The following is an 18209-nucleotide window of genomic DNA, read 5'->3' on the forward strand; positions in this document are numbered from 1 at the left end:
TATGTCGTCATGTGCACATAGACCGACCCCAGTGTACAAACAGCCTGCCAATACAACCAACAGAGCTAAAAGATGAGATATTGCAGAGTCACATGTGATGCTCACTGCTAGTATTTGACAGCTCACTTTAAAGCTCATCTATTCAGTCAGAAGACTGGTCATTTAAGCAGCTGTTTTCAGCAGCTGGGGCAACGCTGACCTAGAAACATGCTTACAGTGAACAGTGTGTGCCTACAGAAGTGGTACATTAATATAACTGCCTTTCTGGTTTAAGCAGAGCAGAATCATGCAAAATGAAACTGTTAACTCAGCTGCCCAGTTTATATCATTAAGAACTGCTGGCCACTGATAGCCACTGGCAGCACAGAAGTCCTGTGAGAAAAACATTTCATAATTCTGTAGGAATTAAGCTTCAACACACAAAGTTTCCAGTGACTTATAGACATTTGGATTTGTTTCAGAGAGCGAACCCTTTCCTCTTCAAAGCAGAGGATCAAATCCTATTCCATCACATGTACCAATTTGGAGGGGACAGGGTCAGTCATGTACTGAACAACGCATCCCCCTCAGAGCTCCCTTTCTGAGTCCGCTCTTCAGTTCCGAACAGGCTACTCCCAGAGCAACCCTATTGATGTGGAACTCCACAAAAACACATAGCCGTAGCTCACTCTGCAAGCCTCTGCCCATCAGAGGCCGGAGCCTGCAAATGTATGAATCACAGACTTAAAAATCATGCAGAAAACCAGAAACCCGCTTAGGACTTGCTTCCCATCTCACAGCAAGGGCGTACAACTACATGTTAACGCAATCTTCAAAAGAGACCAGCACTTTGCACAGCCAACAAGCTCCACCCAAACCAGCTAAGTGATTAAAATATCCATGTGTAGATTCATGCGGTTTAGTAGAAAATATTCATATCATCGTTTTTGCTGTTTGCTTGAAAGCTTAATAACAAGAGTTAGAGGGAAGATATAACCTCAGCTTGGCTTAGCCTCCCTGCCCTATGGATATCCTAGCTTTAACTTCAGGATTCAGCACTGTAGTTAGTTACTTTTGAATATGAGGGCAAGGAGATACTCCACCCTGACAAATGGATGTGTATCTGACACCTAAAGCTCTGTTACACTGGCTGTGTGAGCTGATGGACAGTTAGCATGCGTGCACTCTGTGCTGACTGGAAGAAGGTACCAAAAGAGCCGAGCCGAGCCTCTGCCTGATGCACCCAGTCTCCCAGAAAACCTCACTCCCTTAGGATAAGTGTTAACACCAACTGAGAACAAAGCTTTATAACCAGTTACAGTGCAGACAAAGCTAAAACAAGATGTATCTTTTCCCTTGACAACATTTCAAGGTGTACTTATCTACCCTGTTCAGTCAGCAACACTGAACTTTCCAGCAGATTCTACGCAGAAAGAAATAATTTTAAAAGTCAGTAAAAAACCCAATAAAATCCAGTTTTGAATAGTTAGGGTGGCTTTGTGCATTCATCAGCTCTCCGATTTCCAAGTCAGGTTTGCTTAGTTTAAACTGAAAAGGAAGTTAAATCTTTCAACTCAGCTCAGATGGGCTGGGTTCTGTCACTGTTACACACTGTTGACAACAGTGAAGCTCTGCAGTCAAATGAAGGTCTTACAACAGCTCAATCCCATTAAACTTCATTTGCACACTCAGGTGTCCTCTTGCTAAAGCTTAATCAGTAAATATTCTGCAGATGGAGAAATAGTCCTGCTCCTTTCTCTATTTTGTACTGAATCCACACTGCACAAGAGTTAAACCATCATTGTGGGAGACACACTACTTTAAAGATGCACACAGGAACAGGCCAGTTGAAAGGTGACCTTTGTTATGATGCTTCTCTGGTGCAGAATGATGCTTGGATGTAATTTGTGTGATTAATGCTTATACTCAACACCAGGCTAGCAAAGACCTGACTGATACCAACTTAATTTAGTTAGCTTGTTCCTAGTCCCATGTTTTTAGTATATATATCTATGTATCTATGCAGCCCCAAGGTGACTTTTTTGTGGTTTATTTTGCTAAAGATAATTTCTCTAGAGTGGAACTTTATTCTAAAGAACTTCAACCACTTTTGTAAAGGAAACAGACCACCTTCTTCCCTACCACCCACTAATCAGAGAACACTCCTGAAGGGCAGTTCTTAAAATACATATAAACTATCAGCTCTGTAGCTTTAGATTCATTCGGTAGTTAAAATGCAGACATAAGAAATATCACATCAAATGATGTTAACCAGAGAATGGCTCATTTAATATGCCTCGCTGCACTGCCTTCTCATTGTATCCCTTGTGCAAATATTCCTGACCACTGTTCTCCAACATTTATTTTCATTCCCCCTTTTTGCTTTCACAGAAAACGTATCTCTCCCACCACTGAAGCAGCCCTGCCCTCCCCCAAGCGAAAAAATGACTTCTAAGAGTTTGGGTGATTCAGACCTTCCAGAATTTTAACAGCCCAAAGAGAAGAGTTTTCACATACGACACTGTACATGCACACAGCTTTGCAGTTTACGCCAGGTAAAAAAATCATTACTGTATAACAAAAACTTCAAGAATTAACGAAACACCAGTGCCCATGAACCCTCCGGTGCTGCTCACAGTCACTTACACCAGAAGGGTTTGGGGCCACAAGCAATGAAATGTCACATACATCTGCCAAAGATACAAACTTTTGTTTCTTTTAGGAAATAAGAGAATTGCCCCATGACTTGAGGGTCACTTGCAACACTATAGCCATGGCGTATGAGAACAACAAAAGTTCTGTTTGTTCTGATTCACTGAAAAAAATACTTATAGAACAAAGAAAATTACTGAATACCATTAGCAACTCTCTGTCTAGTTCTTGAGCCTCTGAAAGCATCTTTCCTAGGCTGTATTCTCCTGCAAATTGTTTAACAGCCTGCAATATCCAAATACAAGGGACCAATCAAGTATACTCCATCCTCATTTTAAAACAGTAACTATAGGAGAAAGGAATGGAGAATTCAGCCTTTTCGGTACCCAGAGTGTTGCTGAAGACGGAAGAGGATTTTGCAGCACTAAACAGCTGCAGACAGGTATAATGTTACCTCACTGGTACAGCAAATACCTCTACTCATCTGGAGTGTTTTAAAGCTATCAAGATACTCCTTGTCATTGCCCTTAAAAACTTCAGAAGTATAATGATCATCAATAACAGTCTGTGCCTGTTCCACCCTCCCTAATACAGTCATATTTTTCAAGTGCATTTTGAATATGAATAGTTTACTATGGAAGGAAAAATATGGATTTGGTATGGTTATCTAATGGGGAATTATCACATCTGGTATTATAAACCAGCTCAGATATCACAAAGCTATATGCAGCTTATTGCCCTTCTTGTTTATGCAGCCCTAGTTAGTTGCCAGTTAAACTAAACTGCAATTGCAGCTCTCTCTGGAGTACAGTTAAGATAAAATGTCTGGATGGTAAAAATCAGCAAAACCCCATAAGCAGAGAATAGTGTTCTACAGAGTAACTGAGCCATGACATGAAAACATGAAGTCCTCATCTAATCCACCCTCACAAATGAAACCTTCCCTAAACCTGATTCTTTTACACAAAGACTCCATGCAGATGTCTTTGTACTCGTATCTTACTGCAGTCCAGGTCCTGCAAACATTCAGACAAATGCTTAACCTTAAACATGCAAACAACTATTTGCAAGGTTTAATCAATGCCTTGGTGCAAGGAAATCACCCGAGTTTTTGTATCAGATGATTACTTTGAAGCATGAGTCACTGGAAAAGAGGTAGATTTTGATTTTTATACGGTCCATCTTATCTATGCACAAAATCAACAACTTACAAAATATATTCACCCAATGGCTATCTTTCCAGTCACTTTTCATGCTTCGAATGCTCTAAGCAGAAATAATTGCTTGCTCTCCCCCTCCTTTTTAAACATCTTCCCCTAAAATCCAGGAGTGCAACAGCACAAATTCTTACTTTTGATCATAGGAGGTTATAAGCTACAATATATGCACAAAACACTCTTCTCCTGTGGTTTCTCTTTTAAAACATTTATTCTAATGACAATAAAAAGCCAAACCAAATCAAATATTTGACTTTACAAAAGACATGGTTTTGTTCAAGAGAAAATTTTATCAGTCACTCTAAATAGTGGTTGATCATTTATCTAGGAAAGAAGAGTGTAAAACTAAGCTGATATGCAGAGGGCACTAAAATATTCCTAATTTTTCTCTAGTGTTGGATATTAACTTCTTAGGAATTTAAAAAACATGGTACACGTGGTATTAAAAACAAGGAAATCCATTCTCTGGCAGGTAAGTACTAAAAGGTAACAATTTGAAGCAATACCATTTACTCTCCTTTTTTCAGTATCAAAAATCCAACAGACACACAAAAGATAATTGAAAAGCATCTTCATAAGCTTGCATGTGTGCAGATAAATAAAGACAAATGGGATTATGGGGGCTTTTCTCCTCCAGAGAAACAATGACAAACATATTCTAGGAACACTTGCTAAAAGACAAATACACATTTAAGTGTAAGTCACCAGCACAAAACCACCACCTTCTGCAGAACTACATTAAATTCAATTAAAGCTCACAGCCACAGTTCCTGTCATTTACTAAAAGAGAAAACTACAATTTCCTGGGTTTTCCAGCCCAGCTATCAACCCCCTGCTGCCAACACAGCACTTACAGAAGCCAGGGTCTGCCTCTGTGCAGCTCCTCTCCCTTCCCCTCATCTGCTTCGCTACTCTCAAAGACCTGCTGGCAAAAATGGAGAGGATTCGGTGTCCTTACAGGAGACGAGAGAGCGGGCAATACATGCCTTCCGTGGTCCTTACCTTCCCCCTCACTCACAGACTGCACATCCAGCTTCCCTGTCCAAGTTACTTGGAGGGTATTTAAAACAGATGCTCAGAAATCTGAGGAGAATGAAAGCCAAAAGAGTTCAGATTTTCTCTGGAGACTGGGCTCCCTGATCCGCCTGATGCTGTTGACACCAAGGTGAGCATATGATAAGGGGAAGGAGGAGGGATTGTTAGAAAGCATCAAAGGCAGGAAACTGGGAGATGGGGCTTTCTCTGCCTAGACGTGACGCCCCTTCCTGCCTCCCGCCTTGGCTGGAAAGGAAATAAAATGGAGCCTAGGAGGGAGGGAGAGAGATAGATAATCCTGTGGCTTCATCTAATTAGAGAAACTGGGCCTGTGCAGAGCTGGCAATGCTGCCAGGGAGGCAGAGGGAGGGGAGGCAAAGAGGGGCAGGAAGAGGAGGAGCAGAGGGGGAGGAATAGAAATGATAAGGGAAAAGGGAAAATTATAAAAGGCATACAAAGGAACTGATGCCTGGGCCAAGCCACCCTGGATGAGCTCAATTTCTAACCTCATGTAAACGTGAAATCAGTAGGAAACACCCATTGCTTTAGGCAATCTGGAGTAATCAGGAAAAATAAACAAACAATAACACCTCCCCTCCCACCTCCAAGACAAAACCCAACCAAAGCAGAATGCATCAGTTGTATAGGCATGAACTGGGAACAAGGACATCCCAAAGGACTGAAAAGAGTGGGACTGTTCTAAGCAGGGTGCAATGAAATAAAACCCAGTACACTGCAGAGAGCTGTCTAGAGTGTCATGGACAGGACACAATTTAGAACAAATTTTCTCTTGGCAAGTCACTTTCCAGACCCTGTTTCTGCTCACTGAAACACATCTTAGTTGAACCAAAGTGACATTAAATACGTATCAGCACACACATCGGTGTCTACAGCTGAGGTTGCCCTCCCATGGGTTCTACACCATGGCCTCACAGTCATTCCCACCTTCCTAAACCCTGGCACAGGCACTCCTGGGCGCACAGCACCCTGCCTAACTGTGCTGCTGTGCCCCATGGGCGATCCTCAGTGAGCAGGAGGCTGCAGCCAGTCTGGCCCTCACTGCACACGAGTGTGAGGGCAGCTCCATGCCCTTGCCCTCAGCTTGACATGGGAGCTCACCCGAGGTGCACTGGCAGGGTCTCAAGGGTGCTGTTGTTGAGCATCCAGGTCCCTCTAAGCCACCTTGAGACCGACGGTGTACTGGGGACATTAAGGATGGATGTGGCCAACGGAATCGTGTCCCTGTTTATGGTGGCCCATTTCTGTAGGGAATCTCCCCTTTCACTCACCTTCATCACCTACTACACTAAGTCCTTTCCCAAGTACCACTTCTTGCCTCTGCATTTTGAGCTGCTTTTATGTCTATCTGGCCTATTCCCCTCAATTTAAAGCTTCACACAAGGCAGGCTGGTTGGATCTCTGATGGGGCAAGCAGAAGGATGCTAAAGCATCTGAAATAAACACCTTCAAGTCCTCTTTCTGTTCAATAAAGAATTAATTTTTTTCCTAAGTAAAACACTTAGAACACATTCTCACTTTGTTCCTAAGTCTTCCCTCCTACCCTCCCATCACACCTAGGTCAGCTGGGAGATGGGGACCAAAACCCCCTTCCTGATGCTTTTAGGGACACAATATTGATCCCCAAGTCTTCAAAATGGGTTACAAACCCAGTTATTTTCTATGTGCTTCCAGGCTTTGCTCCTAAGAGGAGCATCCCCACACACTCACTGAGCAATTACTCCCTCAGGCTACAGGTCAAGAAGCATTTCAGGGGTTAACAACCATGCATGCAGCAGCAGCAGCTTTCTGGTTGCTTTATTTTACTTGCTATGTTCATTATAGCAATGAAGCAGAGCAGGGACTTGAAATCAGCTATTTGTGCTGACCTTGTGCATCCTTCCTGCAAGGCCAGAAACAGAATATGTGAAGGGTAGGTGTCAGGATGATGGAGCTAGGCTTTTTTCAGTGATATCCAGTGATAGGACAAGGGGCAATGGGTGTAAACTGGAGCATAGGAAGTTCCACGTTAACATCAGGAAGAACTTCTTTACTGTAAGAGTGACAGAGCACTGGAACAGGCTGCCCAGGGGGGTTGTGGAGTCTCCTACACTGGAGATATTCAAGGCCCGCCTGGACAAGTTCCTGTGTGATGTACTGTAGGTTACCCTGCTCTTGCAGGGGGGTTGGACTAGATGATCTTTTTAGGTCCCTTCCAACCCTTGGGATTCTGTGATTCTGTGATTCTGTGAACCATCTCTTCCAGAGCATTCTTATCAGCATTTCTGGTGGCCCAGGATCATATCCAGGCAACTCTCCCCACAGTGGTATAGGACTACAGTGGTGCTGCAGGGAAAGGACAACTCCCCGGCATTTTGCCTCCTTTCTTATTCCAGCAAAAGACCTTTGGCTGATGTGCTGAGACATAGCCCTGGCACTCGTAGCTATTACAGCATCGTTCTATGGGTGCCAGTGGCCACCTGTGTGACAACTCAGTGTACGACTCTTCCAGTCAAATGCATCTTCCAAATTTGTCCCAGGTTGCCCAAAGAACATACAAAAGATAGTGACCAACTCACACCTCAACAGGCGGTGTAAGTACACCTCATCTGAGCATCCATAACAATGATTGCCGTACAGCTTTTTCATTTTACATTTAATGAGAAAAGGCGTAAAGATGTCTCAAATCCAAATTTGAAGAATTTATCGTGTATTTTTCCTTAACAAAGTTGACAGTTAAAGGAAACTGAAAAGTCAATAGCCTACAGATACATTAGTCTAAATCCGGACAATGTTGATGAATTTCTGTTGGGAAGAAGGCATACACTGTTTTTCAATGGCATTTTTGCAGGACAGTTCTGCCACTGTTACTCAGCCTGACTAGCATTCACGTTTCCCATGAACTCCACCCAGGGTTTAAACATGTGAGAATGTGTTTAGTTTAATGAAATTATAGTCTTATGCCCAGCCATGGACACAAGATTTCAAAATGACTATTTACTGATTTGGGTGCCTGAAGATCAGAAGCAAGCAAACAAGCCACCAGCCCCATGACTTTGAGTCACATCATGTGGGAAAGGGCAGTTGGCTCCGATTGCCTGCCGAGGGGCATCGCTGCAGAGCTGCCAGGCCCACAGGCCAGTTTTTGTCACCACAGCCTCCATCCAGGCAACCAGGGCTTCCACATTCAAGAGAAGAGAAACCCAGTCCTAGCTCAGACACTCTTTGTCTAATCTAAAATTCACTGACAGCACATTTTGACCAGCTACCCCACTTCAGAAGAGAGTATGGGGTGGGAAAACCATCCTGATCTCTTGGTTCTTCCCGGTGAGCAATAAACACTTGTACTGAAGCCCTCCTCTCACCCCTTCCCATTTATAGACTGTCTGAACTGCTGTCATTCGCAGTAACATTTTCATGCCAGGTGAGGGGATTTGGACCTGCCCAGACTGTGCTTGCTGAACCCCTCCATCAGCCTCAAACCTCCCAAGCTCTTGGAGGAGGCAGGTTCAAGTGCCCCCAGTGAGAATGTGCTCTGCTGCAAGTGCACATTTCTTTCTGAGCTGACTCAATAAAACACTGCTTGCAATTAGTTCATACGTCTCTCTCTGGGGGCTCTGTACACAAACCCCAGAAGGCTGTTATTTGCTGTCTGTTGATTCAAAGCCACTTAAGGCAGTGAAACTGCACCTGCAACCAGGCCGATTTTAACTTAATGCATGTCTGGAATAGGTTCTAGTCTACCACAATAATGTAGCCCTCCAGGAACAATATGCTGTCTTCTGGGTAACACTGCTCACTTGCCAGAATGATATCTGCCATAGTCAATTTGGATCAGGTCTTGGATATCACCACTGTAAAGGACTTTTGAGTGTTTCTGAAGAGTAACAGCACTTCAGCGCAGTCTGAGAGCCTGTAAGATACCAACTAATGCACCATAGCCAAACTTAACTTCTACTACTCCCCTAACAAGTCAGAAGCTCTCCACCCTAGACACAGCTAGCTCCTTATTGAAATTGGCATCCTGTATGCAGTGGCAGGTTTGCAGTTCTTGCTTATGCTCAGATACCCAAAATAATTCCAGTCAGTCCAATATAGAAGTTAGTTTTCACACATGCTTCAGGCAAGTCAAATACATCCAAGATCATTTGAAAACATAAAACTGACCATCACCTTCCATTTGATATAGAAATCATAGAATGGTTTGGGTAGGAAAGGACCTTAAGACCATCTGGTTCCAACACCCCTGCCATGGGCAGGGACATCTCACACTAAACCACGTCACCCAGGAGTCCGTCCAACCTGGCCTTGAACACTGCCAGGGATGGAGCATTTACTGCTTTCTTGGGCAACCCATTCTAGTGTCTCACCACCCTTACAGTAAAGAACTTCCTTATTCCCAACCCAAACTTCCCCTGTTCACTACCATCTTTCCTGCCTCTTTATACACAGATATCATTCCCTTAGTTTATGGGCCATCCCTCTAAAATGTCTGTTGAACTCATTTGTTTATAAACACTCTGTAGAGGGGGTTTATATATAGCAAGTGGCATGACAACTTCTGCTTCTTCTGCCTGGGAGAAGATAACTGCTGGTTAGACAGCCCAATTATAGCAAGTACAGCTTATGAATAAGCCTCTATTCTGCAATTTTGTTTTTCTGTGTAAAAGAAGATGATTTGTTTGGGTTTATCTCATCTGTTCATTTCACAAAGTTGTTATGAAATCTGCCAGGTCACCTACATTTACCTTTCCTGGGAATAATGCCGTAACACTACTGACATGACTTTTTTCAAGGAGCAACATAGATGTAGTACTCTTCTTTGTGGGATTAATCTTTTTGAAAGCTGTCAGGCTTTTTAGTACTGTGAAAGCCGGTGGTTTGGAGCTGTGTCATCTCCCTTCTTTTTCATCTTGGATTTAAGAGCAGCTTTCTCAACAAAGCAGGCCAGATCTTTTGCCTTTATTTTGCCGTGGCAGCTTGCAAGGCAGCATGCTGACATGAGCAATCTCATATATTTCAAAGACTTAGTAAATCTCTACAAGCACTATTTTTGTTTTTTGTTCTATTCATTTGATAACCAAACAACAGCTGATTATGGAGAAGGCAAACAAGATCCCTCTTATGAGCATTTTTTGTTGTAAACCAAAGATTTCATGACATGAAACCTTAAATCCCATCTTAAATCAAGGGACTATCACATGGACACTCTGCTCTCACTTCTCCTTTCCCAGATCTCATTTCCTCCCATGCACGATCACCAGAATGTCTCCCCTGTTCTCTACTGTTGCTCAATACACAGTAGCAAAAGCCAGTAAGTAATTGCACCAAAAAACCCCACCCCAAACAAACCTTTCAAGCTAGTTTTGGGGTAGCTTTAAACTGCCTTTCATGGAATAAGGGCTTTGGCCCTTTAATCACATGTTTAGCTTCGCTCTGCATTTCATTGCTAGTGTTCCATTACTCTCAACTGGAAAGGATGCAAGCCAGCAGGGCTCCCAGAAAACACACAAAAAACCCCAACAAAAAAGCCCCAACAAAACCAAGCAAACCAAAACCAGTACAAAATGTTATACTTCAGGAAGTGTCCAGTAATTCTGGCCTATGTGACTTACCCACCAAGACTCTTGCAAATTTGGATCTGAACTCTTTTCAAAAACACATTCATGTATATACTAAACCTCCTTAGTTTATGCTTGCAAATGCTGTGATTCAAAAAAGTGATTTGGTCTGTGGATAACAAATGGAAACAAAAGTAGTGGAGGCTTTTCTAGACCATAGCTGGTGCCTAGGTCAGTGCCATGAACAAAGCCTGCTGTAGAGACAGCGCCACTTAATGGGAGTCAAGCAGCTAAACAAAGACTTAAATTTTGTGCTGCCTCAATTCAAGGATGTAAAATGAGGAAATGTTATCAGCAAGAAGCTGGGGAAAGAACAAGGAAAACACTATACAAGAGGAAAGTACTGCAGCCTGGGAGCATGATTTCTGACCCTGATGCACTTTCAAAAAGCACAGCTCTGCAGTTCCGATAAGGTTTTGTTTCGCTGTATGACCTGGAAAATTCCCAAACAATTTAGACCACAAACATCATAATGTAATTGCCCATTAGCCCCATGGACCTGTGGACTGACTCTAGCACACACAGTGTTCCTGATCCAACCTCCCTTTCCCTGAACAAATGCTTTGGCAGTATATCAATTCTCATTTCTGCCCCATGCAGCAGGAGACTGCCTACACTGGACTCTCTGACTTTCCTGGATGAGCCTCCCAGCTCATCTGAGAGTATGCTGGGCAGAGAGTATGGTGGAAGAAAGAGAAACAAAGTTCAGAGGCTTCAGAAAAGTTGGGAGGATTTGCAGAGGATTTAGATTTAGTCCCTGTGGCTGACTGTATCGCACTACTCTCGTAAGAGGCATAACCCTTGGTTAAAAGAAACAGAGACAAAACTATTATGCAACCAATATACCAGGGTGACATTCCAAATTAGACACATGCTGAGAGTACCAGCACTATATGTTGAATAAAGCTCGCACAAATAAGACCAAAAAAGTAGTGCACAGATTTCAGAGCAGCCACACAGCAAGGGAATAATGCTATTTCAAGTGTATCCACTGCCAGAGACAGTCCAGTGAGATGGACTGTAAGCCCCAGGCTAGCTCTGCCTGCAATAATCTGCAGGGTTCACTCTGTGACAGATTGAAATGCACTAACAGTGTTTATGCAACTAAATCTTGTTCTAATCTATTAGTTTATATAACCTTTGCTCATGGACATACTGACTCATAGGTCTCGGGAATCTAAAGAAAATCTCCTTTTTTAACTCTTTCCCATCCATAAATCCCTGGTTGCCAAATAAACAAATAGATTGTCAGAGGTTTCAGTCGTACTCTTTAAAGAAAAATTATGATGGTAGGCGAAAAAAAAAATAAAAGGTATCAGCTGAAGTCCTAAAATCCAGTTCTCTGTACATACAACCAAAGCTATATGATAAGATAGCTAATAGCGGGCAGGTGTCCTTCAGGTTAGCATTTCCAACCACAGAATGCATCATTTGAGCCCCAGGCTGGGAAAAGGACAGAAATTGGTTAGCTAGTTCCTAGGATAAAAACACTGCTTTCTAGCATTCAGACACTACCTTCCTGAGTAAAGCAAGGCAACAACATCTGAGGAGTTACACTGATGTTTAGATCAAAATGTTTACTTTCATACTTGTCACATTTCTTGCATTTCCTAGAACATTTTCACACATGTTTTAAGTGAGGAGCTAGCAAGAACAGGGTGCAGCATTCTTCCTGCAGCAGTCTTAGTTCTAGTGATTACTGCATGCAGCATGTCCACATCAGCTTATTTTGGCCCTTCCTGGCTAGGCTTTAACCTAGATTTGTGAGAGGATTTGAATTAAGATGAACATTTTTGGGGTTTTGGGGACTGTGGGGGTTTGTTTCGTTTATTTTCCTGCCAACTGAAGAGTTCACAAAGCTGTTGCCCATGTAACACTTGTTATCTACCCTATACCTGATTTAATTTCTAACCTCTGGTATTGAGGATTCATGCATAGGCCAAAGCTGATCAGTATCACGTGGAATTAATGTATTTGGAGCCAAATCCCATTGTATTATGTGTATTCGGGAAAGGTCATTATGCACTTCTGATGCATACTGTCACTGTCAGTACTAGACAGATATTCTGTAAATGGATCAGATGTTCCTTATTAGTCATTTCAAAAGCAGCAGAAGAACAGGCATAGTACCTGTTTCTGCTAAGTCCCTTTACATATTAGGATGGTCTCCTAGTGGATTCTGTGATCATATTGAACAGTTTACTCCGGCAGAGCCAGAAGCTGCGCCAAGATAGTACCAGTCACGTTTTAGCTTTGTCCTGTGTGGCAATTCACAAAGGAAAGTCCCCAGAGGGAGCCCAAGCATTGCACCTGCCCTGCCATCTCCTGGCTGCTTTGAAAAGAGAAAGGGATCACTTAGGGAGATGAAATAGGACTTGATTATACGAAGAGTTAATTGTTTTTCCCTACACTCAGGATTCAAATTTCTTTTCTTACATCCTTGACCCTCAAGATCTCACCACATTCTTGCCCAAAACCACTAAAACTTACAAAGATATATGGGATGGCATCTGTAAACCTGTTGTTGCTACAGATGGAGCAGTTTTAGGTGCATGTGCCTACAGAAACAACCATAAGTTAAAGCAAACAGATCTTCAGCTTTTATTATTTCATTCCATTTGTATATGTTCCCAAAACCAAACAAAATTTTGCTCTCAGAAGTTTGCATCCCTTATGGGCTACAGATTTAGGGCTATATTACATACAGGGTAATATATACATTTTTGCACTTTCCTGCACTTCATTCAAATCTTTGGATGCATTTCTGTCTACAGACTCATCTGCCTGCTCAGCAATGCCTTCACATTTGTCTTATAGTACTCATACCCTACTTAACATTGTGTCTGGATTAAATCCATTATCTGTTTCAGAGGGAGGGAAAGTTAGTAAATACTGCCTAAAATAAAAACTAGTCTTGCTTAGAGCAACATTTGTTTTCCATGGCTACAGCTGTGCAAACAGCTCATTTTGCATGTGTACATAAGTAATCTTGCAAGGCCTTGGCAAACTAACAAAGTTTAGACTACCATTGCCAAGGCTAGGTGACGTGCAAAGCCAGAGCAAAAAGTCAGATATTGCTCCTAAAACGATTTAAAGCCTTGAAGGCCAGAGCTTTGCAACTAATTTTCTCTGCAACAGTCACTACAGGCCTTACGCAAACCATCGTGAACACTGAGCTTACTAATAAAAGGCATTTGAGAGGGACATTTTGTGCTGTTTTTTCTTGAAGCAGCACCAGCTGATAACTTTCTTAATGCCATTTACATTAGCAAAAAAACCCATGAGAACATTATCATGTTAAAACAGACTTGGCATTTCTGAAATTCCTATTGTAAAACACGGGAAGAAAAAGTCAACTGAAAGGAATAAAAGTTCACGTCCTCTGCATTCTGTTTCATAAAGAAAAATAAAAAAGTCACTTTTAAGAGACCTCGGCTTATACTGTCGATTCTCAACAAAGCCCAACTTTGGACAGGAGGTGGTGCTATAGCTCACATAAATTTTATTATCCAGCAACACCGACAGTCCCAGTGTACTAAAAGCAAAAGGAAAAAACCAAACATTTTGAGCTCTGTAGAAATGCTGATATGCAGACTACCTATGTATACCTTCATAGCAGTAGATATACTATAACAGTGCTGACAAGATTTGTAAGAAGGCCCTAAAGAGAAAGCAAACGCATCATGTGTTCAAGTCTGTCAGGGACTTCCAATACCCAGCAAAAGATGAGTACCAAAGCAGGGAGGGGGGAATCCTTCTTGCACAGCATGCTCTGTGCAAGCTGTCACAGTTTTCTGTGTGCTCAATGCTCTGTTGACCAGATCTGTGCCAGAAGGAAACTGATGGGACAGACACCCACAGGTGGAAGGTTTGCACAGGTCCAGAAAACATTCTGCCTATCTTTCCCAGAGGAGTATCACAGACACAAACAGTGTCAGGGTTTTTTTTTAGGTTAAAGTTATGCTGTGTTTCTCCCTAGGCCCTTTGAAGAGGCACCAAACAGGGCAGCTTTTGAAGGTTTTTTTCCTGTTGTCCACATCGGCTCTGTCTCTATTTCATTTCATACCTGTAATTTTAGCAGGAGAATTGTTCTGTGTTGTAGCCCTAGGCAGAGTTAGAGTGGTTAAGGGCAACTATCATCAACAGTAAAGCTGAGAGAAAACAGTTCTGGCAGACTCATTCCCTTCTGGATGCACTTACTCTCCCATTCCCATCTCTTCTTTTGAAAGGAAACTAACAAACGACACCCAAAATGAATCCAAAGGATAATTCATGACAGAGTAGATCTTTCTTTCACATTTTCTCTTCTGAAACAGTCAATTTTCCATAACCTGCTGAAGCTAAGAACTGTATGTTAGTCCAAGGCCAACAGTAGATTGTGGGAGAAATTCTTATCTCAGTAACACAAGTGTGACTCTGGAGGAATTCCAGCTATTAAACAATCTATAAAATAAGGATAACAATAACTATTATTTGAAAAAGCTTTTGTGATGGTTAACTACCAGTAATTAATGCTGGTCCAGAAATCAAGAGCATGGGAATGAAAGGCTTTATAGAAATTCTAAGAACTCGTTATTTCTGCCATTCACAATCATACCTCTTAATGTAATCTATTTGTTGCAGTTAAGGTGCCCATCAGTGCTCCCTGCAAACCCTAATCTGTTACGTCCCTGACAGATTCACCAGCCTCAGTAAAACTGGCCACGTTTTAATTGGGGAAAAAAAGAATCTACCTCTTTTCAAACGCACTCTAGCTGAAGGTGCTGCCAGTGTGAAAGTCAAAATTCACAAATACAAGGAAGTGGGTACGAAGGCAGAAGAACTTGAATACATTTGACTTACAATACCTGAATTTAAAGATCATTCTAGGGCTGCTTAAAACAAAATAATTACAAAATCCTTGTATCAAAGGAGATCCATTGTATCTTCAAGATTATTAATAAATTACAGTAAGAATTAGTCTTTAGAGGGAAACTGTCAACTGAATAATACTAAGATTACTTAAGGATCTAGTGATGCTTATAATTCTACAGCTGTATCTTAGGTATTTCTCTATCCTTTGTGCTCCTAAAAAGCATTACTAAATTACTGATTACTAAACAGCATAAAGTAATTACATGCTTTCAACTTGATTGTGAAATGTTTGCTTGGCACCATTTATATCATTTTGTTTACAAAGATATTCAATTTAAAAAATACATACATTAAATTTCACCCTTGCTAGTGGAAATTATGAGAATCTCATATGATAAATGATGAAAACATGTTACTTAACTTGGTGTCTCACAAGCAATGTGACAGCACTGCTTTTAGATTAACTGCTTCGTGACAGAATATTCTGTATCTTGAGTGTTCTGACTTTTAAATAAATCCATTAAGAGACTATAATCCATTTCAAACTGTTTCTGTTTTTCAGAGATTTTAAAAGCAACATTACAGCATATTTGCAGGCTTACCTTTTCTACACATCTCTTCCAGAGACCACATCTGCCTTTGCAGCATCAGTTTCAGCTTTGCCAAAGCAAGAAGAAAGCCTCCCACCTGGGCAGCCGTAAAAATGGTATCAACATTTCAGCACTCAAAATGAGATAACTACCACAAAAGCAAGGAAATGGCCTATAAGCAGAGAGGTGTCAGACATATACAGTAAAAACTATACTATGCTATATCTCCCCAGATGCTCAGCTATGCAATTTCATGAGAATGTATGTTTTCAAAAACATGATAGAAATGTGCCACCAGAATCAGAAAAACAGAACACTGAGAAAAACATAATTAAGAAATATGCATTACTGTTTGGGGCCCAACTCTTCACTTTCGTACTACAAAAATCGTTGGGGTGAGAATCACAATGGTGAATCAAAGTGGCGAGAATGCAGCATCCTTTAGCCTGTTTAGCAACTAGGATATCTTGGTGATTATCTTGAAGTAAATATAATTTTGTAGTTAAAAGGGAATTTTTATGTGGTCTTTTAAAGGCCAAGGTTTTACTGTAAGAAGCAAGACCTGGATATGCACACAAAAAAAATGTACATGTTAACGCTACAAAAAAAAAAAAAAAATAATCCAGAAACTTCAAATACTTATAGTATAATATCTAGGTCCACAAAACGTTAAACTCCCAGCTTGCTCTCAGCTGAGAATTTACAAAACCCAGAGATGTAAGCTAGAAAGGAGGTTAGTAATCAGAAATAAAGGAGGGTAAAATTGAGTTCATCACATCCTGTATTTTGTTATCCAACTGGTGCAAGAACTCAGCACAGAAAGACTAGAGAGCAGAAAGTTTGTGGATGCAGCACAGAATCAAAATTAAAGCTCCCTGCTTAGCAGCTTTGTCATTAATTCCTTTCATCCTTGGAGAGGGTGAAATCTGCTCCTCCAAGCTCAGCCCATCTCATCTACCAACACACTGAAACGAGCTGAATCAGCAGATGGTTAGTGCTTCCCAGAGGTAAGTGCTTCACACCTCTCTACACAAACAGCGCAGCTTGTATGGGAGACGGTGCATGTGACTAGGATCATTTTAACTGTTCAGCAGCACTCTATAAATCTATCAGATGTTTAAAGCAACGTTATCACTCCTCACACAGCCATAAAAATGTGCTCAAATGAAAACACTGTAATAGGAAGCAGACAGTTGTTGGTATTGCCACACAACTCAAAATTTCCAGTTGTCTCAAACAGACATTATCCTTGCAAGTGCAAAACTACCGAGCAAAAAATCTATATCGCAATACTGATACCAATTCAATGTAGAAATAAGAATAACAAAAGCGCTGATTATGAAATACTTATTTAATAGGTACCTATGTTAAAAGTGCAAAACTGAAATACATGCAGCTTTTTATTTTTAGAGTAAAAATTAGCTCAACACTGTCTTACTTACGGAGAACTCAAAATAAATAGAAAAATAATAGAAAAAGCTAAACCATACCACATCAACATTTTAAATGAAATTAAGAGAATTCAAAGATTCCACGGAATTGGGGGATATTCCATTAGACTCCTACTAGCTTAATTCCTATGCATTTCTTCGGCTTTTAGATTAAATCACACCATGCAAATGCATGCAATAGCTATGAACAGAACAAGCATGTATAATACTATTATTAAGTGTAAGGTGTATATTCTTATCATACTGGCTGAGAAAGAAGCAAGCATTAGCAAACAAGAAGTGAAGATGAATAATTTCGTTTCTGAACTATATGTGAGTAATTTTATTAGTTAAGATCTGTTTGGTTGTATTTACTACACACACAGGAGTTGAAACCCATTACATTAATACACACAAATAGGAAAAGCTGTAATTGCAGTTGTCTAAGTAAGCTTTGGTGTTCCTTTGTGCTTATGCATTTTGGTTTGAACCAAGTGCATGCTCATTTCTTGCTCACCTGAATTTCAAGAATTAAGCTACTACTATCAAAGTCGCTTTCTGAGCACAATCACGGTTTAAAGAAATACCTCGCATAGCTGGTTAGAGTTGGAAGGGACCTTAAAGCACATTGAGTTCCAACCCCCTGCCATGGGCAGGGATACCTACTAGACCAGGTTGTTCAAAGCCTTTGAACACTGCCGGGATGGGGCATCCAAAGCTCCTCTCAGCAACCTGGCCCAGTGCCTCACAACCCTCATAGTGAAGTACTTTCTAACGTCTAACCTGAATCTACCCTCTGTCAGTTTAAAGCCATTCCCCCTTGTCCTATATGTT

The 18209-nt window shown here is 41.3% G+C and overlaps 1 protein-coding gene across 6 annotated transcripts in view; it reads right to left on the minus strand.

The window, feature by feature from the left end:
* Positions 1–18209, minus strand: part of GPRIN2 (G protein regulated inducer of neurite outgrowth 2) — a 37149-nt gene that overhangs the window by 11052 nt on the left and 7888 nt on the right. The window contains exon 1 of one of the 6 annotated variants that reach the window (XM_065670802.1): positions 15958–16058. The exons of 3 other annotated variants lie outside the window; for them this stretch is intronic. The gene's annotated coding sequence lies outside the window, so the exon portion shown is untranslated. Of the gene's footprint in view, positions 1–4702; positions 4743–4850; positions 5074–15957; positions 16059–18209 lie in introns of those variants that run through there. 2 more of the 6 variants (XM_065670805.1, XM_065670803.1) reach the window with 2 other exon arrangements.

This window comes from Lathamus discolor, chromosome 3 (genome assembly GCF_037157495.1).
Source record: "Lathamus discolor isolate bLatDis1 chromosome 3, bLatDis1.hap1, whole genome shotgun sequence".
Lineage (NCBI taxonomy): Eukaryota > Metazoa > Chordata > Aves > Psittaciformes > Psittacidae > Lathamus > Lathamus discolor.